This window comes from Lissotriton vulgaris, chromosome 8 (genome assembly GCF_964263255.1).
Source record: "Lissotriton vulgaris chromosome 8, aLisVul1.2, whole genome shotgun sequence".
Lineage (NCBI taxonomy): Eukaryota > Metazoa > Chordata > Amphibia > Caudata > Salamandridae > Lissotriton > Lissotriton vulgaris.
Window position 1 is genome coordinate 1,317,986,338 of NC_141696.1, and position 25,021 is coordinate 1,318,011,358.

At 44.0% G+C, this 25,021-nt stretch overlaps 1 protein-coding gene across 7 annotated transcripts in view; it reads right to left on the reverse strand.

Annotated features, from left to right (window-relative positions):
• GRIA4 (glutamate ionotropic receptor AMPA type subunit 4) overlaps positions 1–25,021 on the reverse strand; it is a 969,207-nt gene that overhangs the window by 389,568 nt on the left and 554,618 nt on the right. The window lies entirely within an intron of this gene.

Genomic DNA, 25,021 nt, shown 5'->3' on the forward strand with positions numbered 1-25,021 from the left:
CACCACAGATGAGCGTCTGACCCACAGAGATGAAGGGCTACGCTCTCGGGGGGTCAGAAACAAAGCCCGGTAGAGGGTGTATTCATTCCCTCCCACTGGATGATCTGAGAATTAGCATTCCAAGGCAGGTAACTTCAAAGAGCCCAGCATATTTGGTATGTGTATCTTACCCCTCTCCAGGGCCTATTTGGCACCTGGACAGGTGGGATAATTAGTAGTCAGAGAGGCGTGTTCATCTTCAGGCTAGTTCCACCCCTAAGGTGGGCTACCCGAAGTGAATTCTTCCATCTTTGTGATGGCAAATGTTGGAACTCTCAGTCAGGGTTATGCCCACTACCCACAGGAAGTTGTCATATAGGGGGGCAGCGATCCCAGGGGTAAGTAACCCATTGACTACCACCCTACACTCTCTTAACTCCCCTAAATCTAGTTTCTTGGCACCAGGAAATCAGATTCTGCCGACCCAAAAGAAGAAGGACTGAAGAGCAGAGAAAAGCAAGAACTGATTAAGAAGCAACCGACTTGGTGCCAACCAAGCTGGCCTGTTTGCCTATTCCCAACAATTGCACCAAAATTGGCTCACCCTGCAAGCTGCTATGGATCCAAAAGCCTGGGAGGACCACCAGAACTTCTACCAAAACCCAGGAACTCCTGTGGAGCAGCAGAGCTGTTCCTCTGCACCTTGCAGGCAGCGAAGAAAGAACTGTGAGGATCCTAGACCTCGAAAACCCGAAACCAGCCGGCACCACTGGACCTGTGGCTCCAAGCCTGAGTTGAAGTGGACCAATAGTGCCAGTGTGGTCCCCCATCAATTCAGAAATTAAGCCCACCTTGGGTTTCCCCGCTGTGGACTACCTGACGCCACCTGCAGCCTCTGCATGCAGGCCTCTTTACCACAAGTGTCTCCGGTGATGAAAACGTGATGCCTCTAAGTACCTCAGGCCCATAAAGAAGAGCACCAAAGGTTTCCCTTGCCTCGCAAGACCTGAAACCCCTGTTGGTTCAGCCTGACTGGTCTCCCAGTCCAAACATGCAGCCTCTTTTCGACCGGACAGATCCCCATTGACTAACATTGGGCACTCAACACTGTATTGCACCACTGCACCTGGCTGCCTAGTGCCACTGGAGGTGACATGCTGGTGCTGCCTTGGAATTTGCCCTATACTCACCATAAGTCCTGAGGATTGGTCCTGTAAGTCGCTGTAAAGAACTTATATACAGTATTTGTTATTCCTCAGAAGGATAACGTTGCTGCCTATGAAAACTGCACTAACTGTTCACTTTCGAAACCTAAAAGTATTTCTATCTCGAACCTTACTTACCTGATCATATTGATTCTGTTGCCTAAATACATATAAAGATATGTGTTATTTTTTATAAATTGGAGAGGATCTCCTTATTGTGTGGTGTGTACCATTTAATGACTGTAGGCTTATTGCAGATGTCTAACACTCCTCTCTCATAAATCTAAAGCTGCTTAACCACACAACCCTCTAATAGAGCACCTAGGGTTTGCTAGAGGAAGCCCGTGACCACTAACAAGAGAATACCTGGACTATTTGCACAGTCCTTTTTGGTTTACTATATAAAGAGCCAGCTTACGGCAGCAGGTAATATTACATTCCAGATACACCAAAAAGCTGTGAAGATAAATGTGGAGCTGTTCTCTCAAAAGATAACAGGCACAATTCAACATAATTAGCAATTCCTAACAATGTATAGGTAACTCAGTGTTTTGAATGCAAACCTTTTTAAAGAAGTAAGGAGTATTAATGTTTTACCCAAAAGGCAACAGACGAGGATTGCTGTATTCATGGGACACGGATCATGGCTTAGGACTGACAGTTTATGATATGCACAGAGTTATGCATTTGAAGTAAGCAGGCTGAAGATCACATAAATGGGCTACAGTTTTATAGAACACAACAGAATCAAGTGTCAGAAGTACTTTACAGAAAACGCCGTGTGACCACAAATGTTGACATCTATTCCCTGAAGAGTTACAGGACATAATGTTAAGGCATTGATTAAAACGCTTCAGTGGTATATGAGTCAGTAACAATCATTACCACCTCCAGCATGGACACTGCCAATTTAATGCTACTATCAATAACAATATGTACATGTAAGAAACTGGAGTATTAAATGAGGGTGGGGACCCACCTCAAACAATAATCACAATCCTTGTTCAGAGTTAACTGTTAGAGTCCCTAAAGAAACCTGTGCTTAGCCCACTGGAAGTTTGGTACAAATAAGCCATTCTTAACTTGGAGGCAATGTGTAAAGTATTTATGCAGCACTTAAACAGTATCAAAAAGAAAACACAACACAGAAAATCCTAAATGAATTTAGAAAACAAGAGTACATTTTAATAAACAAAAATACACCAAAGTGACAAAAATCAATACATATAATTGGAGATATGATTTAGTTTGAATGAAAAATAGCACCAAAAAGCACAAAGCGCCAACCACATTTAGCTGGTCATGCTAGCCAGGTCAAGGTCAAAAGTTAAGGCCAACCACATTAGAGTGTGGGTCGGATAAATGGATCAGGTTTGTTAGAAAAGTTATCGAGAAAAATTGGTCATCAATGAGTCATCAGCCGGGTAAGCCGCTGGCTGGATCTGAAGCGGTGCTCGACAACGGTGAACTGCTGAAGCGCCTAGTTCCCATGCGATCAACAACAAAGGTGGGAAAACTCAGAGTGGGCACAGTTCTGAGTCTGTGCCCAGGAAAGCCTCGACATTGACCAGTTTTGGCTCAGCATCAGTCTTGGTGAAGCATTCTACATTTGGACTTGAAAAAATGTCAGGAAGTCATATCTTCTTCAGCAGGGTAAAACATTAAGCTGATGTGGACTAGTGATACGGCTGCAGCTTCAACGGAGATCCCAGTCTTCGTTTTTTCTCCAGGCACAAAGTTGAGAACATTTATAAAACCCACATCTTGTATTTTGGGGAGTAGGGGAAATACACTCTAACACTGGTCCAGGGTCTTGGATCAAGGGTGCACCACTTGAGGGTTAGGGCTCACTCAAACAGAGATCAGCAGAAGAATCCAGGGTAGATCTAGTTAGAACTGGTCAACTCTTCATTTGCAGGAAGAGAGGGTCTGTAAAGCTTATTGTTTCCCTGCAGCTCAAAATGGAAGGTCAGCCAACTGACTTCCAGAGTAATTTCTGGTGTTCTGGTTTCAAGGCATGCAGGTACCGTCTTCCTTCAGATTCTTCAGGCAGTCCTTCTGATTCTTCACAGGTCTAGGAGTGTTAGGGGAGAGGTCTGTGGTGCCCACTTTTATTCCCGGTGACAGCCTGTTGGTGGATGCCAAGCCTTTGTTCACACCTTAAACCAGTTCTGTTCCATTCCTCTAAAGCCAATGGGGTTGTTGCCAGACTGACCAGAGAGACAAAGGGGAGGAAGGCTGTGGTGTGAGCCTCCTCTGCCATTGACAAATTAGACATCCTTTAAAGCTAAGGAAGGAGCTGGGCACAGATGCCCATGCCATCCGGTCTAGAGCGGAGTCTCCCTCATCACTCCCAAGGCCCTTTGTCCACTACCTGAGAGCAATACACATCTCATCACACGGGCCTGGATGAGCAGGGGCACTGGGTCAGGTGACAGCTGGACACTGGCAGAAAAGCCTTTTGGGTTTTCCCAGGAAAATCACAACTTTCTAAAAGTGCAGTTTCCAAAATAGTAACTAAAATCCGACTTGCTCATTAAGTTGGATTTTAAAATACTACTAAAATGAGTGATTTAAATGTTTTATATCTACTCCAAAATTGAACTTATTAGGATAATACTGTAAATCATTATTAACCTATGGGAGAGCCAACCTTGCTGCAATGGAACATGACTTTGTAGGTTTTTCACTGCCAATACATGTAAAACATAAATTATACATGTCCTACCTTGTCTTGCCCTACTCTTGCAAATGAGCATATAGGGCCTTCTATAGGGGTGACTTATAATTATAAAAGTAGGGTCTCGGCCTGAAAAAGCATTGTTTTGTGTGGTAAAAACGGCAGTTTTAAAACTGCTCACCCAGTCAGGATTGGCAGACCTGGAGACATGTTTTACTACAGCTACTTTAGTGGGTAGAAAAAGGAGTGTTGCGGGTCACTAGTAGCATTTAATTTACAAGCCATGGGTACCTGTAGTACCATATACGATGGACTTATAATTAAATTAGACATGCCGATTAGGTATATTCCTGTTTATTAATGTTTAAAATGTTTAAAAGAGGGCACAAGCACACTTTACTGCTGGGTAGCAGGAGTAAAGTGTACAGACTATGGCCAAAAAAAACAGGCTCAGCAAAAAAAGGATATAAGCTGGGAGGTTGCCACACGAAAGATGTCCATTTCCAACATTACGGTGACAGTTCACAGATTTAAGTGCCTGTTACTAATATCAGTGCAGTCAGCAAATCGCATGTTTTAATCACCAATGACAAAATCGGTATTTTATCCCTTTTTCAAATAAGCAACATTGCTTTTTTTTAAATTTATTTCAACAAGCTCCTATTTAGGATTCAAGTGCCCAATATTTTAAAATACAGTGTTATATTCAATGTGACACTGCAGTGCTTACGAGCCAATTGGCCAGCAACTAGGTGTTTGAGAGGACGCTTGAGGATGCATTCAATGCCAAACTGGAAAACACATTAGATGATCTGTAGTCCAGTTTTATTGTAGGCAACAGCGGCTTTAGCAGAACCTTCTTGTTCGATTTAAAGGGCCACCAGACAAACCTTTCCAGAAATAAACTTACAAGTTATTATTTCAGTAGGTAAGTAAATAGATGTACAACCGCAGAAAGAGCAAGTTAATGAATGAAGTTTAGGGTCTGGTAAAACAGTGACTCCATATCTGCCATAAGTCAATATGGCAACTTCCCTTCTGCCTTCAGCAAATTGGTTCATTTTATGTTAATTACTGGGCATCACAACTGAGTCTAGGTCATTCCTTAAAATAAGGCACTTTCTCTTCTCATAATAATAACCTTCACTTTGCATGGATCTTACTTAGGCTACTGTGCTTACAAGAGGTATTACCGTTACCAATTAAATGATGGCTAAAAGAGTTAAACCCTCTAGATTATAAAAAAATCGTTAGCACCCATTAGTATGTGGTCATTAGTCCGCGTACCATTACTACGCAAGCGATACAATGTATGCGATGTAACAACGCGTAGCCTTCAGTACGCAAGTTGTTACATTGCATGCGTTGTTACAAAGTATGAGTAGTCGGTGAGGGGGCTCCCATTTTCAGGAAGAGAGTCTGCCGCGTGTGCCAGTCGGTGAGGGGAGCGCGCATGCCCTCAGCACTCCTTAATCTGCCTGCCCCCGATGGAGGAAGCGGAGGAAACAGGAAGGGGGAAAAGATTGGAACCAAATGTAGAGGTGAAGAGAGGAGCCACGAGGAGAGAGAGGTTAGAGGGGCTGTGTAGGGTCATGTAGGGGTTGTGTAGGGTCGTGCAGGGTTGAGTACTTGTGTTTGTGTAGTGTAGAGTAGTGTCGGGGGTCGTACCGGGTACTGTAACTGTGTTTGTGTAGTGTAGAGTAGTGTCTGGGTTGTGCAGGGTAGTGTTTGGGAGTAGGGACAGGACTGGGGTAGGGTCAGGGTCGTGCTGGAGGTAGTGTTTTAGGGTTTAGCGTAGTGTTCTGATGTTAGTGTAGTGTAGGGTACTGTTTTAGGGTTTAGGGTAGTGTTGGGGTGTCGTGTAGGGTAGTGTTTAGGAGAAAGGGACAGGACAGGGGCTAGGGGCAGTGTTGTGCTGGGGGTGGTGTTTTAGGGTTTAGGGTAGTATTCTGGTGTTAGTGTAGTGTAGGGTAGTGTTTTTGGGCCCGATTCACAGAACTAACTTAAGACAAAATCCTAAACTTACTACCATTTTGGTATTCATTTTGGTATTCACGAAAGGCACCAACTCATTCCGGTATTCACAGAAGTTAGGAGTCCTAACTTTAGGACTCCTAAATGCCTTCTGTGAATACAGAAAGTCTTAAAGTTAGGAGTCCTAACTTTACAACTCCTAAACTGAGAAAAATCCTAACTTTAAGACTTTTGGTATTCACAGAAGGCATTTAGGAGTCCTAAAGTTAGGAGCCCTAACTTTACTACTCCTAAACTGAGAAAATCCTACCTTTAAGACTTTCGGTATTCACAGAAGGCATTTAGGAGTCCTAAAGTTAGGAGTCCTAACTTTACTACTCCTAAACTTGAGAAAAATCCTAACTTTTAGACTTTCTGTATTCACAGAAGGCATTTAGGAGTCCTAAAGTTAGGAGTCCTAACTTCTGTGAATACCGAAATGAGTAAGTGCCTCCTGTGAATACCAAAACGAGTAAGTGGCTTCTGTGAATACCAAAATGGTAGTAAGTTTAGGATTTTGTCTTCAGTTAGTTCTGTGAATCGGGCCCCTAGGTTTATGGTAGTGTCGGGGGGCTGTACAGGGTAGTGTTTGGGGCTAGGGACAGGCCTGGGGCTAGGGGCAGGGTCGTGCTGGGGTAGTGTTTTAGGGTTTAGGGTAGTGTTGTGGTGTTAATGTAGTGTGGTGTAGTGTTTTAGGGTTTAGGGTAGTATTGGGGGGTCATGCAGGGTAGTGTTTGGGAGTAGGGACAGGACTGGGGCTAGGGACAGGGTCGTGCTGGGGGTAGTGTTTTAGGGTTTAGGGTAGTGTTGTGGAGTTTGGTAGTGTAGGGTAGTGTTTTAGGGTTTAGGGTAGTGTTGGGGACTCGTGCTGGGTAGTGTTTGGGAGCAGGGACAGAACTGGGGCTATGGGAAATGTCGTGCAGGGGGTAGTGATATAGGGTTTAGGGTAGTGTAGTGATGTTTTAGTAGTGTAGGGTAGTGTACTTTATGTGGGTTTTGGTAGTGTTTTACATTTTCGGATGTGTAGTGTAGTGTATTTGTATGTAGTGTTGTTTTTTTTTACTAGGCAAGTTTTTAGTTTGCATACATTAACACTTTCAATGTAATGGTATGCAAACTAAAAACTTGCGTAGTAACAGTTAATGCTAGAAAAAAACGCGTAGTAATGGCATGCAAACTAATTGCATGAGAAATAACGAGTCACATTCCAAAAAATATGAAAGTAACACTGCCCTGGCTTCAATATAAGTGTTGATGTGAATATAGGATTCAGAAAAGGGGGTGGTGATGAACAGAGTGTCTGAATTAAGCAGACCACTCTTACCCAGTTCAAAGATCAGGGCTTGATCCATCACCGTTTTTTAGCTCACTGCACCATTCCAGCTCAGAACCTGGCTACATGCAAATTAGTCTGACCCTGGCCCAGTGCATCATGGGAACAGGGCAGACCAAACTACCAAGCCAATTCTTATACTGGGAAGGAAACAAGCTTCCGGGGACCGGTTTCTGGCATTTCAGCCGTCTTCGGCCCGGCTTGCTTGAATCCTGATAGTGCAATGAGCAAGGGACTCACATCTGAGTATACCCTTCCACGCTTATGGTGGACAAAAACGATTCAGAAAAGGGGGTGGTGATGAACAGAGTGTCTGAATTAAGCAGACCACTCTTACCCAGTCCAAAGATCAGGGCTTGATCCATCACCGTTTTTTAGCTCACTGCACCATCCCAGCTCAGAACCTGGCTACATGCAAATTAGTCTGACGCTGGCCCAGTGCATCATGGGAACAGGGCAGACCAAACTACCAAGCCAATTCTTATACTGGGAAGGAAACAAGCTTCCGGGGACCGGTTTCTGGCATTTCAGCTGTCTTCGGCCCGGCTTGCTTGAATCCTGATGGTGCAATGAGCAAGGGACTCACATCTGAGTATACCCTTCCACGCTTATGGTGGACAAAAACGATTCAGAAATGGGGGTGGTGATGAACAGAGTGTCTGAATTAAGCAGACCACTCTTACCCAGTCCAAAGATCAGGGCTTGATCCATCACCGTTTTTAGCTCACTGCACCATCCCAGTTCAGAACATGGCTACATGCAAATTAGTCTGACCCTGGCCCAGTGCATCATGGGAACAGGGCAGACCAAACTACCAAGCCAATTCTTATACTGGGAAGGAAACAAGCTTCCGGGGACCGGTTTCTGGCATTTCAGCCGTCTTTGGCCCGGCTTGCTTGAATCCTGATGGTGCAATGAGCAAGGGACTCACATCTGAGTATAGCCTTCCAAGCTTATGGTGGACAAAAACGATTCAGAAAAGGGGGTGCTGTTCCCATGATGCACTGGGCCAGGGACAGACTGATTTGCATATAGCCAGGTTCTGAGCTGGGATGGTGCAGTGAGATAAATAACAGTGATGGATCAAGCCCTGATCTTTGGACTGGGTAAGAGTGGTCTGCTTAATTCAGACACTCTGTTCATCACCACCCCCTTTTCTGAATCGTTTTTGGCCACTATAGGTGTTGCAGGGTATACTCAGACATGAGTCCCTTTCTCACTGCACCATCAGGATTCAAGCAAGCCGGGCCGAAGACGGCTGAAATGCCAGAAACCGGTCCCCGGTAGCTTGTCTCCTTTCTGGTGAAGAATTGGCTTGGTAGTTTAGTCTGCCCTGTTCCCATGATGCACTGGGCCAGGGACAGACTGATTTGCATATAGCCAGGTTCTGAGCTGGGATGGTGCAGTGAGATAAATAATGGTGATGGATCAAGCCCTGATCTTTGGACTGGGTAAGAGTGGTCTGCTTAATTCAGACACTCTGTTCATCACCACCCCCTTTTCTGAATCGATGTGAATATAGGAGCAGGTTAAGTCCCCTGTTTCCCCTGTACCCAATCTGCATTAACTAATTGATTGGGGTGAACATGAGCTAGAGATGAACTGGTGTTGGTTCTTTGTAAGCTTTCTTAAAATGGGACATGTTTGCAAAGCAATTCCTAGCATTAGCTGCAGCTGTGCGGTCAATCTCTAAAGAACCAGCGATAGAAGCCAATCTGAGAGTGCACTGCCCACTTCAGACACTGAATGTGGCTAGGCACATAGGGTTTCCAAGTACTTCAAAAAAATGTACGAGTCCAAACAGAACTTTTTCCATCTAGATGGACCTTTCACCCAATGGCTAGACTGGCCACTAAGAGTTCAGTCTAACTGACCTTCGTCCTACGAAACATGTTTAACAGCCTCATACACTTTCATGGGCTCCCAGTGATATCCATCACATCAGATGTCACATTAGCTTTACATACAATAGACTTTGTTATGGTGCTTAGCTAATATATTTGCACTATTTTTACAACACCTTTGAATTGGAGCTTTCGTTCTTGATCTTCTGAACTGAGGTGTCCCCTCAAGTGTGCCTACCAATCGTCTTGACCTGTTGCTGTTGGTGAATTGGTGGATTAAAATGGATGCTGCGAACCCAGCTAAACTGTCTTGAAGGAGACATCCAGTGAATTATTTCAGAATACATCCCAAAGTCCCAGCAGGCATCATCAGGCAGGTTTCTAGACTGTCTACTATTTGGGGATTGTTAAGGAGGCTGGCCTGCCTCAAGAGGTTTTTGTCCTCTACGTTGGATGGCTCCTTAAAGCATTTACCCTGTCTACCACCTCTATTCCTCAATGAACGTCTTCAGAAGGCGAGAGCAACACATCATCCTTGATTGGGTCCAGTGTTTGAGAGCGTGTAATGCAGGACTGAGTACCCAATTAAACACAATCAAATCCAGGTGATGTGAGGAGACACTTGGCCATGCTTTATGCCTTAGTCCAGGGCTGCTAGACGTACAGACAGTTTTAAAATCATCTAAATAACTGCAATGTAGGAATGAGAATTGAGGCTTTCTTACATTTTGAATCTGTTTTTAACAACACTGTCCCTTGTTGTTACGTTTTCTGAAGGTTGCCTTGGAACACTTGGATTCATAATTACTGATTACTATCTTTAAATAGATTAAACACACTTTCTTAAATATGTTAGTTTTAGAAAATGAGATTGGTGACTGATAAATTACAAATGTGTAAATTGTACTAAGGGTCCATTCTCAATTCAGTTATATTTTTAGATCGTTTATACATTTTATTCCGTTGTAATTTTGTTCTATGATAATGTTGTGTACGACGGTTGATGATTCAAAAGCAATAGATAATTATTACCTTTTGTTCCTGATATTAACACTGACGACCACCGCCATCATCATCATCATAATGATACATGATGGGTAATCGCTGTGAGATAATAACTCCGGACTCCTGGATAAACATGCATGTCTTATCTGTACTAGTGTGTGTGGTCATTGAAAGACGGCAGCGCCTTGCGCCCAGGTGAGTCAGGAGTGCTGTATGAGGCCAGCGCAATGATTATGAAAAATCTGTCGTCGTCAGACATTAAATAAAGGTTTATTACACCTACACCGCGCTGCTTCCGTGCACCACAACTTATGATTTAAGTTACAACAGTATAAAGGTTGATGTCTCCTGCTCACAATAGTTCTGCATCATGTCACCCCGTCCCCTCCACCAGCCGACCCCGGTGGGGATTAATGTCACTACATTATTTTTTTCCGTCTTATTTTCGTGTTGCTTCAGCTGTGTAAGCCACGCGTGCCATTACTTCACCTGTGGCAGCCGTTCGCGCGCAACCATGTTAATATTAGCACTGTAAATGCGTTTCTAAATGCCTTTAAAATTCCTGGCTCGGTTTAAATTCAAAATAATGCAATGGTTATCCATAATACGGTGGAGAGCGTGTTTGAAAACCTCACGCATGCAGCACAAACGGAACAAAATAGGCAGCTTCCCGTGCCTGACGGCTTCAGTGTATCCCGCGAGGAAAGTCGGTCCCGCGGCTTCTGATGTGCGGAAGGCTGCACTGCGCCGAAGGTGTATCTCGCGAGCAGCGCGCTCCCCACCTCCGAGGCGCCCCGCTGCCATGTCCCTTCATGTGCAAAAAGGGAATACACAATTGACAGTAGCGTGGAACTCTGGCTTCAGATGAGCTGTGTGATTCACCTACATTAAATGTTTGCATCTCTGTGACTGCTGTACAATGATGTATCCAAGAGAATCCCCGGCAGCCCCCAGTCGCTGCATGCATCATTTATACACTGGTTTACCCGCTGTCACAGCCTGTCTAGCGAGGCGGCTTAGACCAATCCGGTGCTACTGCAGTGCGTAGGGGAGATCGTTTTATGGCGCAAACATAGCTGGGGAGCAGCAGAGTGATGGAAAAGAAGTGCTAGGAAGCCCACGAATTAATTAAATGAAAAAATAGTGTAGGAACAAATTCGTTAATTCAAAGTGTCAGAATAACCTATCAAGGTATATGGTATTAGAACATCATAGCTAGGAAGAAAAAAGCCATTGGAGTTAAAAACGCAAAGTATGAGAACATCTGTATTCAATGGGGCATGTTTGTGAAATAAATTTAGGATACAATATTTATCTGAGGCGAATTTTTTGTAATACAATATTATGGTGTAAAACCCAAATCAGACACCAAGCGAGATAACAGATGGCCAATTTCGATGGCTTCTTCTGCGCACTATTTTCTTTTTTGAGTTGTAAACATCTGCGTTTGCGACTGCAAAAAAAGGTCTTACTATGTATCAATCCCACTCCAAAAAATGGGATATGATGACTGGATTTCGATTGAGTATTTGGAAGGGGCGTGTTTTGGACATGCATTCCAAATGACGAATTGGTACCAGACGTACAATGGTTTGCAACCGGAATTGCAATCATCAAAACCATTGAACTTTCTGACTGCCATATTTGGCTGGTAACTCTTCGCGCAACAAGAACACTCCACACATCTCTTTTCAAGTAGCATAAAAGGTCCCTTTATTATAGGACAGTCAAAGACAGACTCCAACCACTGTATTTTATTAAATAATTACACCCTCTGATATTTTCCCCAACATTTTTATATACTGGTTTTTGCATCACAAATCCCCACCGATTTCATCATTTGTTAAAACTCCAAAACTGTTTAATTCCAAACCAATGTTATCCTTAAACCTTTTCCTACCCTTTTCCACCTACCCCCCCACCCGAGAGGGAAAGGATAAGTGCGCACAAGACTATCCTATCCCCAAAAAACACGCTTAAAAGAAAATATCACAATTGAAGAACTGTCAAGACTGCCCTAGAGTTACATCTTTTTTTTTTTTATATTTAGGGGAGAAGAAGAGTTTACACAAAAAACCCCCACCAATCCACAAATGGGACGGGCGGGTGGGGCAAAAAACAACGACGCCACCGCTCCTTCACTCTAGCGAGTGACGTCGCAATTCCCGCTCCCACCCCGAGCCCAACAAACCCCTCCCTCTTCCGCGGCTAACCCAATCCCGACGCGCGTCCTTCTCTATTGCGCGACCTATCCCAGGGGGACACCGGCTCTCGCCAAGTCCCCTCGGGACCCATTGGGCTCCCCTTTGAGAATTTAGGTACACGTTTCAGGGAGAGAAGGCAGTGGGCCGAGGGAACAGAGCCAACTTTCCTTTATGGAAATTGGAGTGCTCTAACAAAGGTTTCCTTATTTAAATGCAACCACTCCCATGGTGGCCACCATCCCAGCGATTGTGTGCACTTGGAGTGAGTCACACTTTGCGACCTACCTAATAAATCTTAATTACTTAGGTTATTGCAACCCACACCAATTCAGAGTTTTACTAACTGAAGTACTGCATAGGTTGATTGGCAACATTTTATGTTGATTGCAAATTTCAACTAGGAAAATGATACATCTGGCCTTTGGTCTTGTTGCATGCAAAAGGTGTTAACTTCCTAAAGTATAATTTTCTCTGTGGGGTGGGAGGGCATAATATAGCATTATAACCCCCTGTAAAGGGCTATTCAGGCTCCGGCCTATAACGAGAGACAGACCTTTAACAATTAGTATAGCCCAAGGCAGAAGAATATAATAGCATTAGAACATTACAGCCACTGTTGGTGCAATTTTATAAAATTAACCGTAAGAAACAGAAATATAAGAATTGAAATGTTGGAACAGGTCTGTCAATCAGTCAATCAATCACCCGTGAGGGTCTCAAGGCGCTGGGGGGAGGGGCATGCAGCTCCGAGTCAACGGAAGAGCCAGGTTTTGAGGCATTTCCTGAAGGTGTGCAGAGTGGGGGAGCGTCTGATGTTGATCGGAAGCTCTTTCCAGGTCTTTTCCATGATGAAGGAGGAGGCTCTTCCAGCCACTCTGGCTTTGCGAAAGCGCAGGGTTTCGGAGAGAGTGAGGTCGGAGGAGCGGAAGTCTCTCTTGAGTACTTGGAAGGAGCCTCTTTCGTTGAGGTATTGAAGTCCGGTGTTGTGGAGGGATTTGTAGGCGTGAGTGAGTAGCTTGAAGGTTACTCTCTTCTCAACAGGTAGCCAGTGGACGTCTCGCAGGTTCTAGGTGATGTGTTCATGTTGTGGAATGCAGAGGACGAGTCTGGCTGTGGTGTTCTGGATGGTCTGGAGTTTGCGGAGCAGGGATTTGTTGATCCCGGCATAGAGGGCATTTGCTTAGTCCAGTCTGCTTGTTATGAGTGTGTGGGTGATGGTCTTTCTGGATTCGGGGGGGATCTATTTGAATGCCTTGCGAAGGATGCAGAGGGTGTTGAAACAAGTGGAGGCAACGGCATTGATCTGTCGGGTCATGTTGAGGGAGGAGTTGAGTATGATGCTGAGGTTCCAGGCTTGGTCTGTGGGAGTGGGGGGGTTGCCGAGGGCAGTGGGCCACCAAGTGTTGTCCCATGCTGAGGTGGGGGGTCCGAGGACAAGGACTTCTGTCTTCTCCGAGTTGAGCTTCAGTCAGCTGCTGCTCATCCAGAATGCAACGTCTTTCATTCCTTCCTGGAAGCTGAGTCTGGCATTGTGGGGTTCCTTTGTGAGGGAATGATGAGCTGGGTGTCGTTGGTGTAAGATACTATGCTTAGTCCATGTTGTCTAACGATGGTGGGGGGTTATGTAGATGTTGAAGAGCCTGGGGCTGAGCGATGATCCTTGGGGTACGCTGCAGTTGATCTCTGTGGGTTCGGAGAGGAAGAGTGGGAGTCTGATTCTTTGGGTTCGGCTGGTGAGGAAGGAATGTATCCAGTGGAGGGCAGTTCCCTGTATACCAGCGTCATGGAGTCTGGCGGTGAGAGTGTGGTGGGAGACGGTGTCGAAGGCTGCCCCGAGGTCTAGTAGGATGAGGGCCGCGGTATGGCCCTGGTCGAGGAGAGTGCGGATTTCGTCTGTGGAGGCGAGGAGGCTCGCAAGTCTCGGTGCAGTGGTTGCTATAGAATCCGGATTGGGAAGGGTCGAGGATGGCGTTGTCTTCGATGAAGTTTGTTAGCTGGATGTTGACGATCTTCTCAGTGACTTTGGCTGCAAAGGGGAGGAGAGAGATGAGTCAGTAGTTTTTGAGGTACGTCGGGTCTGGGGCTGAGTGATGATCCATGGGGTACTCCGCAGTTGATCTCTGTGGGTTCGGAGAGAAGAAGGGTGGGGGTCTGATTCTTTGGGTTCAGCCGGTGAGGAAGGAGCGGATCCAGTTGAGGGCAGTTCCCTGTTTGCCAGCGTCATGGAGTCTGGCGGTGAGATTGTAGTGGGAGACGGTGTTGAAAGCTGACCAGAGGTCTAGTAGGATGAGGGCCGCAGTGTGGCCCTGGTCGAGGAGAGTGTGGATTTTGTCTGTGGCGGTGAGGAGGCTCGCGAGTCTCAGTGCTGTGGTTGCTATGGAATCCGGATTGGGAAGGGTCGAGGATGGAGTTATCTTCGATGAAGTTCATTAGCTGGATGTTGACGATCTTCTCAGTAAATTTGGCTGCAAAGGGGAGGAGAGAGATGGGTCAGTAGTTTTTGAGGTACATCGGGTCTGCAGAGGGCTTTTTAAGGAGGAGCTTGCCTTCTGTGTGTTTCCAGTCATCGGGGAATGTGCCAGATTCAAAGGTGGCGTTGATGGTGTATCGTAGCTTGGGTGCTATGGCGGCGGCGGTTCTATGGAAGATGTGCAGCAGGCAGGGCTCTGTGGGGGCTTCTGATTGAATGCTCTTCATGGTCATGGCGGTGTCTTTGGTGGTGACCGGGGTCCAGGCAGACATGGTAGGCTGGCTGGCGTTGCTGAAGGAAGAAGTGGTTTCAGTGTCTGGTGTCTGTTTGTTGCAGTTGTCATAGAGGGACTTGATTTTCAAATGGAAGTAGGAGCCAAGTTTGTTGCAGAGGTCCTGGGAGGGTGTGACATCTGAGGCTTTGCTAGGGGGTTTGGTGAATTCCTGAATGATGCTGTAGAGTTCCTTCGAGTCGCTGGAGTTGGCGAGGATTTTGTTCTGTAGGAAGGTCCTTTTGGTAGATCTGATGCGTTGGTGGTATTCTATCATGTTGTTCTTGTAGGTGATCCAATCTTCTGAGATTTTGCTGTTTCTCCATAATTTCTCAAGACATCTGCAGGTGCGTCTGGATTCTCGGAGGTCAGTGGTGAACCAGGTGACTTTCATGGGGTGCCGTCTGTTGGGGTTGCAGAGGGGGGCGAGCTTGTCTGTGTAGTAGGTGAGCCATCTGTGCAGTTCGTTGGCTGCAGAGTTGGCGTCGGTCGAGGTGGGATGGGGATCATGGTTGAGGGTGGAGATGAGGTGCTCTTAGTGACCTTGCTCCAGTTCCTTTGCGGACGGAGTGGTGAAGTTTTGTGAGCAGTGGCTTTGTCGAAAGAGAAGTGTACGCAGTGGTGGTCCACCCAGGGGGGTTACGAGGTGTGGCTGAAGTGGATGTTATTACCTCCCGGGAAGATGGGTTGAGGAGTGTCCTGCCTTGTATGTAGGGGTGGTAACGAGCTGTTTAAGTCCTATGTTGGCAAGGTTGTCCAGAAGGACGGTGGAGTTGGGGTCGCTGAGGTTGTCGAGGTGGAAGTTTAGGTCTCCAAGCAGTATGTAGTCCATGGAGGTGATGGTGAGGGGCACGGTGAGGTTGGTAATGGTTATGGGTAATGCGGTTCCTGGTCCGGGATGACTGAAGGCGAGGGTGCCACATCATGTCATTCTGGAGCTGGTCTGGATCTGGAAATGGAGGTGTTCTGTGGGGGAGGAGGAATCGTTCCTGCTGGAGGTGGTGAGTCAGAGTGCGATGGCGAGTCCTCCTCCTGGGTGGTTGGGGCAGTTCTTTCTCTGGATCTTGTATCCGTGGGGATGGCGGTAGCAATGTGGGGGGCGAAGGTGGAGTTGGTTCAGGTTTCCTTGGAGAAGGGGAAGTCTGGCAAGAGGGGGTCAAGGAGGGCCCAGATCTCTACTGCATGTCTGTGCAAGGAGTGTACATTGAGGAGGATGCCCCTCAGGGCATCGGGTGTGATGGCATCCGGTGGGAGAGCGGTGGCCATGGGGGTGAAGGTTGTTGAAGGTTTTCGGCAGTGTTGTCAAGAGAACTGGCCATGGGTGGTGTTCGTCGTAGACAGCTGGCAGTTGTTGTTCCTTCGGGGTTGAGTGCGTGGAGGGCCGCTGATTTGTAGCGGGGTGGTTGGAGAACCAGGGTCCCTGGCACTGGTACTGGTCTGGTCACAGAGGGGCACAGATAGGCTTGCCTTTGGCGCACTAGCGGCACACCCGATGCGCGGCCGCCATTAAATAGGTAATGGAGGAGGGAAACGCAGCTCGGAGGCAGGAGCGGGATCCAGCGGGGGAGGGGCCGCTGGGGCAGCAGCGGCACTAAAAAGGCAGCAAAAACAGGCTCAATAGTAGTAAAACAGAGGACACAACAAATAGCGAAAAATACAAAAAAGCTGAAAAACAGGCACAATAACAGTAAAAACAGAAAAGACAGACAAAAGACAGTCAAACAGGCACAATAACAGTAAAAACAGAAAAGCCAGACAAAAGACAGTCAAACAGGCACAATAACATTAAAAACAGAAAAGACAGACAAAAGACAGTCAAAACAGAGAAGGCTGGCCAATCAGACCAGCAGAAGAGCAAGGCTGTCCCACAGGAACCTGCGGGTGGAGGAGGGCCTCGAACACCTACCTGGACACAGAGCTGTAGGGGTCAGCGGCAGCGGCGCAATGACGGAGCTGCTATGGCGGAAAGAAGAGTTCCCTGACCAGGAGGCCAAATCAGAGGACTTTATAGGTATGTGCCAGCCATTACTGGCCCTGAGCTAATTCATTGTCTTCAGTGGAACTCTTAACTTTCCAATGTTCTGATATAAACATTTTTTTTTATGTAGTATTATAAAGAACTGCCAATTTAGGATCGGACACTAGTGGGCGTTTTTACAACAAGTTGTAGACTGATTCCCCACTGCTGTACACTTTTCTTCAAATAAAGTTAGGTGCATTTTAAGCAGTGCCATTTTGTACATTTTCCTCTGGCAAAAATGTTAACCAATAAACATTGCTATAACTACCCGAGATGCTCGCTTCGTTTACACTTTTACAAAGAGTGATTGGTGTGAACATACTACAACACAATAGACTCGGAATTTTAATACATTGAAACTGCTGGAGAGCAATAAAACTAGCAATACTCTTGGGCAGATTAGTAATTAGATTTCTGAGTTGTAAATCACATCTTATCAGTTGCTACGGAGATGCTGTTGCCTCATACGCTGCAGGAATTGAATTGGATGCTCACCAAGATATGTAATTTCCCGCAAAGATAAAATAAAGACAGTATATTAATTTCAGTTTAACATGCAACAGTGGAAACCGAAATGTCATTGTACTTTATCTTCTCTCTGTTCTTTGGGAGACAATGAGTAATATCTGATATTATCCTGACTTTATAAGGACGGAAAGAATCTCCAGTGAACCTGGCATACTCGTTCTGGGAATGTAACATATCCACTTGTTGGCAGTAAGTGCTAAAGGTGTTCATACAGAATGGAAGTAAAAAAGCCTGGTCAGGCGTTCTATATTTTTTCTGAAAACATTTTTGGGGATTGTGGGTGAGAGATTAGACCTTTTCTATGAAATGCAGGCGTTCAAACTCTCTGGTCCAGCTTCTTGACAGACACAGCCGCAGCCTCAGTGCACTCGTGGACCTTCATTGACATTCTGTAAGTCTTGCATTTAAAAGGCAGACTGTTCCTGTATAGATGTAATGGACAGCCACTTCAGTTAATCCAGGGGTCAATGAGAAATGATGGGAAAACAGGCCAGCATTGTCTACCAATTCTCATTGCTGTTGCGGTGTACCTCTCTCAATAAGCAGCATGGGTTGCTATCTCATTAAACAACCTTTTCATGAGCTCCTGGTTAGTATGAAAGTATGAAAAGTTATGTTCGAAAACACACTTAGAATAATAGGTTATCGAGTTGTTAATGTAAGTATAATTGAAAGCGTGCTCAATGCTGCTGGGCATGCTCTGCATAATGATACACGTTCAATTGCTTTGGAAAAACTAGTGTGGATCATACTTATTTTGTAGGATGATAGTCTACTGAAGAAAAGACCTGACAAAGTAATTGTGTTCACCCTTGTGACGAAACACTTGTTGGCTATCTGGAAAATCCTAAGAAATTAAGATGCAAAGAAGAAAGGAGGATTTGCATAAATGACTCTTTATAAACTTAGTATTCTAAGAGTGTGTGAGCATCAATTTGCATATTTTATTGGAATCTGTTTCTTTCCTTTGAGAGCACAAGAGTGGCCGCTCTCCTTCTGAGCTAAGCACCCATGGTCATCTTTATTTTCAGTAGACTACTGTATTCAATTGATCAATATGCATTATGGATTAGGGCTATGCCAACATGTTTCTCGCTATTACGTTAATAATTTAGCCTGAATGTAGTCCCTGGTCTTGTGAATCAATTGGATGATCATTTTAGAGCGGAGAAGTGCGGCTCAGTGGTTAGAGGCGGCAGACCCAGAAGCTGAGATCGGTTCTGGACCAGGGTTCAATTCCCCGCCTCGGCGGGTCTTGGGCTCATAAATTCCACGGACTCGATAATTCTCGTTCTGGTGCCTACTCGACTCACGGGTTCACACTCTGCGACTCTGTGCATTAGCTTGCTTAATCTCCACTATGGCCCCTCGCGGCGGGATGCCTGGCTTTCACCTTGTGGATACCCTGCTGGGGTTATCTCACAGGGGAATACCAGGACGGGTTCCCAAGGCAAGTGCCTTGATGCCTTCGGGTGATACGTGCGCTATATAAATCGCAATACATACATTTACATACCCAGAACACAGCCCTGCACCTACACCCTATAGTGAGACACTGTAGAACTGAAGTCCACAGAATGATTCAAACAGTTTGAACATGACTCCTTTCAGGTGCACCACTGAATAAGCAGAGGTTAGATATCTTCTATGTGCTTCCAATGCTCTCATCATGCTTTTCAAGTTTTTATTAAGTCTCTCCACCAATCCTTTGATCTGTGGATTGTAGGATACAGTATACAAGGTTTACACTACATTAATATCAAATAGCTTTTTCTACTTGAAGATAAAGTTACTTCCTCGTCGGAGACTATAGTCATGGGAAATCTGACACGGAGAATGGTCTCACAAAGAGCGCTAGCCAGTACAGCAGCAGTTTTTGCCTTCACTGGCACAGTCGTATGATATATGGAGTCACTGTCTTCCACCACAAGGATATATGTGTTTTCTGAGTTTGTAGGGGGTTCCAGGAAGCAAAAAAGATCAATCCTCACCTTCTGTTTGTGTAGTTCAACCACAGGCAGTGGTACACACGCAGCCTATGTCTTCACAATTGATTTTTCAATGCACTTGCAAATTGGACAGGGGCCACAAAATGTCTTTGTGTATACTCCTTTGAGATGTTCCTCTGGTTTCTTAAACTATAGTTTCCAGTCAAGGGTGACTGACAGTCCAATTGCATGAGAAAGCTTGTGTAATCCTGGGTGACAACCAGCCTCCTGCACAAAACACAGTCTATATCAGAAGGCTAACTCTAAAGTAGCCTCTTCCCCTGACACCTCGAAGAACCCAGCTGCTTCATCTTTGGTGCGCTTTTAAACCGTATTGTGCCGGCCTAGTCTTACTCTCCCTCTGAGCCTGATAACTCTCTTCCACAATGGTACCCAAAGTAATCAAGAACTTCTGCAACTCTGGCGTGGTCTCACACCCTAACACCTGGCCCCCAGCAGAGTACTCCAACATCATTCTGTGTGGATCAGTCAGCTCTGAAACCGGCATTAGTAGACCTATCAGGTCTTTCTGAGATTACTATAAAGGGTCTTCTCCTTGGGTGGTGCTTAAATAGTTGCAAACTGTGAATTAGTTAGTGCTATATCCATCCACCTCAGTTCAACATGATCATTTGTTGAGGTCATCTCTGACAGATCTCGGTAACGCAGTTATAAGTTGTCGTCAACGATGGGGAATAAAATGGAGTTCCCTTTACTGTTTATGGCATTTGTTTAAAAATTATTGTTTTTTTGCTTTTATTAGTAAATTTGTGACACAACCAAATTCTGAGTTGCTATCACCATTGACATTACCACCGCTTTCAATTTTCAACTTGACACCTTGAGTAAGACTTTATGGGCACATTCATCAAGCTTTTTACAGGTCGCAAATGGGCTGAATCCAAGAATCGGTCTGTTTGCGACCTGTAAACAGCCATTTCCGATGCATCAAACATAAATGCGTTCACAAAATAGGTAATCACAATGTTTTGCGATTACCTATTTTGCTAATGCATTTAGGGAATTGCAATGTGCGTGTTTGTCTCTGATTGGTTAGTACCTGGAAGTGTTTTTTTCTTGCTGTGGCTTAGTACCGCCCTTACTCACCCACCCACCCTCCAATACTCTGTCGGCCAGAAGAGTCAGTGATGCTATTGTGTAGTTAATCTAGAACAGGAGGTGTGCCAACATATTTCAAAACCATACGGTGTGAGGAAAAGGGCCATTGTGAAAAGCATAAGTAATCTTTACTGTTATATTTAGGTTCCTGCTTGGTACCAGAGAAACTTTGGGAATCTATTCCTATTTTCCTGTTGGGGAGGCAAACTTGTATTTCCCCATATGATGGAAGACCCTACACCTATGCAAGAGATTATTGGTTTCACTACAGGCTGCAGAATGTTTTCTAGATACCTTTATTCAACTCTGCTGGAAAGGCAGATGTATTTTAGCAGACCTGGCATTGTATGCAACTCTAAGCACCTCACAGCTTCTGCACCTAACAAATAAGCTCACACTATGATTGATTATACACTTCACATGATTATGCACTACACACTGAAGTGTTTATATCAGCTTGTAAAAAAAACAGTTAAACATTCTACTTAAAACAACAACGCTCAAAGAGAAAAAGAGGTGTCGAAAAATGTAGAAGCCCCTAAACGAATACCGAATTGTTTCAGATAGAGACAAAGTGTAAGAAGTTGCATGGAGTCACAGACGCGATGCACAACAGCATTGTTGAGTGGTTGATGATTTTACTACACTGCAGCTAATGACAGAAATATAATACAGAAATGTATTTGCAGCTTGACTTACACTCACAAGAATTGTGTATGTGACATCTCATGGTAACAGATCACTTTTAAACCCTGGGGATTCTTATTTGACGTACTGTGTAAGAACGACCCTATAAGAAATTGGGCTATTAGTTGAGAAGGAGTGAGAGCCCCACTCAAGCAATAACCACAATCCTTGTCAGGGTGAACAACGCAAGTCACAAACTAAAACCTGAGCTTAAAAAAACAGTCAGACTTAATTTATAGGCAATATGTAAAGTATTTATGCAGCATGCATATAGTAATAAAGTGAAAACACAACACAAGGAAAATCCCAAATCGATTTAGAAAAATAGCATACGTTTTTATAAGTAAAATGACACCCAAAATGACCTAAATCCATACGTAGAACCAGAGATATGATGTTTAAAATAGTACCAGAAAGCACAAAACGTCAATAGAGCTAACCTAGTTGCTCTGGAAATTTCAAGCCTACCACGTTAGAATTTGGCTCAGTGACCAGGGTTTTCTGGTGGAAAGTTAACCTTCTAATTTAGTCCAGTTTCATGTGAGAACCACTCGTCGACGAGATCAGCGTTGGTTGGCCTGCAGGCTGGATGCAGAGAGAGTCTTGCAAACAGCGGATTGCTGAAATCCCACTTCTAGGTCGGTACTTCGAATTGGCGGTGTGGTCATTGGTAGCATGCAGTGTTGGCCGATAACAGGAACTCAACGTTCACTAGAAATGCTAGGCAGTTATTGTCGAAATGAAGAGAGCTTGGCTGTGATGTCTCTAGCCTGTAGCAGGAAAGATCTTGCAGCGTTAAGATGTAGTTCCTGCGTTGACCTAGGTGAAATCTGCTCATGTTCACAGGAGACCGGGGATAGATCTTTTAGATGCAAAGAGCCCAGAGCCTTTGTTTTTTCACCTAGAGTCCAGTCTTGCAGTTTTAGGGTTAGAGGACTACCGCTAACACCAGAACCAGGGGGGCACCTCTTGGGGGTTAGGATGCACTCCAGCAGAGGCCAATAGTAGGGTTCAGGAGGTGCATTTGGTACTGATCAGCTGAGCAGTTGAGGCAAACGTCCTCTAGAAGCATGTTGTGTTCGAATGTCTGACATAATATCGACATACAGAATATCGAACTACAAAAATATCGGAACAAAAATATCGACATCAAAAATATCGGAATCCTATATTCATAAAGGTAAGTACAAAAATATCGAAAAAAAATATCGTAGTACAAAAATATCGGAATTAAAAATATCGTTTTTTTAAATGTATTAATAATAATGTAAAAATTATTTTAAAATACATATAATTTTACAAATATTAAATAAAAATATAAAAAAAAATAAAACTAATACATATACATTTAAAATAAATAAAACACTTAATAATTTAATGTAATTTTATTTTTTTTAATGTTATTTAATTGATTCAATGTAATATTTTTTTGTTTTTACCCTGTACGCCTGTACCCCAAAAACCCAAAACTGACCCTGAACCCTAAAAATATCCCTGTACCCCAAAAACCCAAAACTGAACCTCAACCCTAAAAATACCCCTTTACCCAAAAACTGAAAACTGACCCTGAACCCTAAAAATACCCCTTTACCCAAAAACTGAAAACTGACCCTGAACCCTAAAAATACCCCTTTACCCAAGAACTGAAAACTGACCCTTATCCCTAAAAATACCCCTTTACCCAAAAACTGAAAACTGACCCTGAACCCTAAAAATACCCCTTTACCCAAGAACTGAAAACTGACCCTGAACCCTAAACATACCCCTTTACCCAAAAACTGAAAACTGACCCTGAACCCTAAAAATACCCCTTTACCCAAAAACTGAAAACTGACCCAGAACCCTAAAAATACCCCTTTACCCAAGAACTGAAAACTGACCCTGAACCCTAAAAATACCCCTTTACCCAAGAACTGAAAACTGACCCTGAACCCTAAAAATACCCCTTTACCCAAAAACTGAAAACTGACCCTGAACCCTAAAAATACTCCTTTACCCAAAATTAATTAATGGTATTATATTATTTTTCCCAATTAATTAATTAAGAATAAAAAAATATATATATAAAAAATTACTATAATTAATGTAATTAACTAATTAATACTAATTAATTACCAACTAATTAATAATTAAAAATATGTACACAATTATATTAATTAATTAACTAATTAATATAAATTAATTACCATTTAATTATTAATTTAAATATGTACAAACATATATTAATTAATTAATTATTATTAAATTACTTCCCACCCTATTCCCCTATAAACCCATAACCCGCTACAGAACATATTTATCAAATAATCAATTAATTAAAATTAATTAAAAATTAATTCTCAATTAATTAATTAATAATTCCTACTAATTAATAATTAATTTAACATAATTAAATTACTTCCCACCCTATTCCCCTATAAACCCACAACCCGCTACAGTAGTAAAAGACAATATTTAATTAAATTGCATTAAAAATAAATAATAAAACATAATAAATACAATATAATATACACTAAATGTATTTAAAAATTGATATTAGTAACATCGAAGTTATTTATTTCGATATTATTGATATCGATATTTACAACTTCGATATTACTGATATCATACTAATATCGATATTTAGACTGTCTATATTACTTACCTTCGATATTTTGTCCCATCGATATTTAAACTTCGATATTTTTGTATATCGATATTTAAAAATCGATATTTTGTCTGTGTACCGTTGTGTTCTGTAGCTCAAAGAGGAGGACAGCCAACAGATCCTTTGAGTCACTTCTGGGCTTCAAGACATGCAGGGTCCAGTTTTCCTTCAGGTTTAAGACAGCAGTGCAGTTCATCTCCTGAGTCTCCACAGGTCCAGGAGTGCTCTGATGAGAGGATACGAGAGTGGCAGATTTATACCAGTCTGTGGGTGGGGAACAACCCCTGGTTGTTTCTCAAATTTTACCTGGGTTTGGCAAGTAGGCCCACATGCGGACTTCATTTGCAAGAGACAGGGCAAACATCTTCTGAAGGCAGAAAGGGGCTGGGTACAGCCCTCAATCGACCCTTTGAAGCTTGGCCGCTAAGCCATCGGGGTCAGGTGAGGAACACCCTTCCCCACACTCAAGGCCTTTTTGTCCCCTAGCTGGAAAGAATACACATCATTAAAGAGGAGAGCTATTAACAGTCATGTGACCCTGGAAACAGGTCGAAAGGCACATTTGGTTTGGGCACAAAAAGCCAGCTTTCTACAGGTAGCTGTTGAGATGAGAAAGTCTTCAGCATGCTAATAGATGTGCACACCTGCCCTGAGTGCCCAACTGTACTGATGTCTGGATCGCTGATGTTGATTTTTTCGTCACAGGTAAACACGGATCTTGCGTGTATGTCATGTCATAGTCCTGTCTCGCGGATTGCAGTCTTGTTGTGCCAGGAGGGGTGCCCAAAGTGCTACCCTCATAGTGTTGAGGGGCTACTGCCTTCACCAGGAAGTATCTACAGAGAGATTGTCCCCCTTGCATCTCAATTAAACTTGAGGATTTTTATCCCCCACCGTTCACTTAGGTTCCATACGGGGAAGGAGAGTACAATAACTTTACCAGTAGTTAGCAGGTGTAAAATATGCAGAGTCCTAAAGCCAACAAAAACAGGTTTAGGAACAATAGGGTAGTGAATGCATACGTCTAG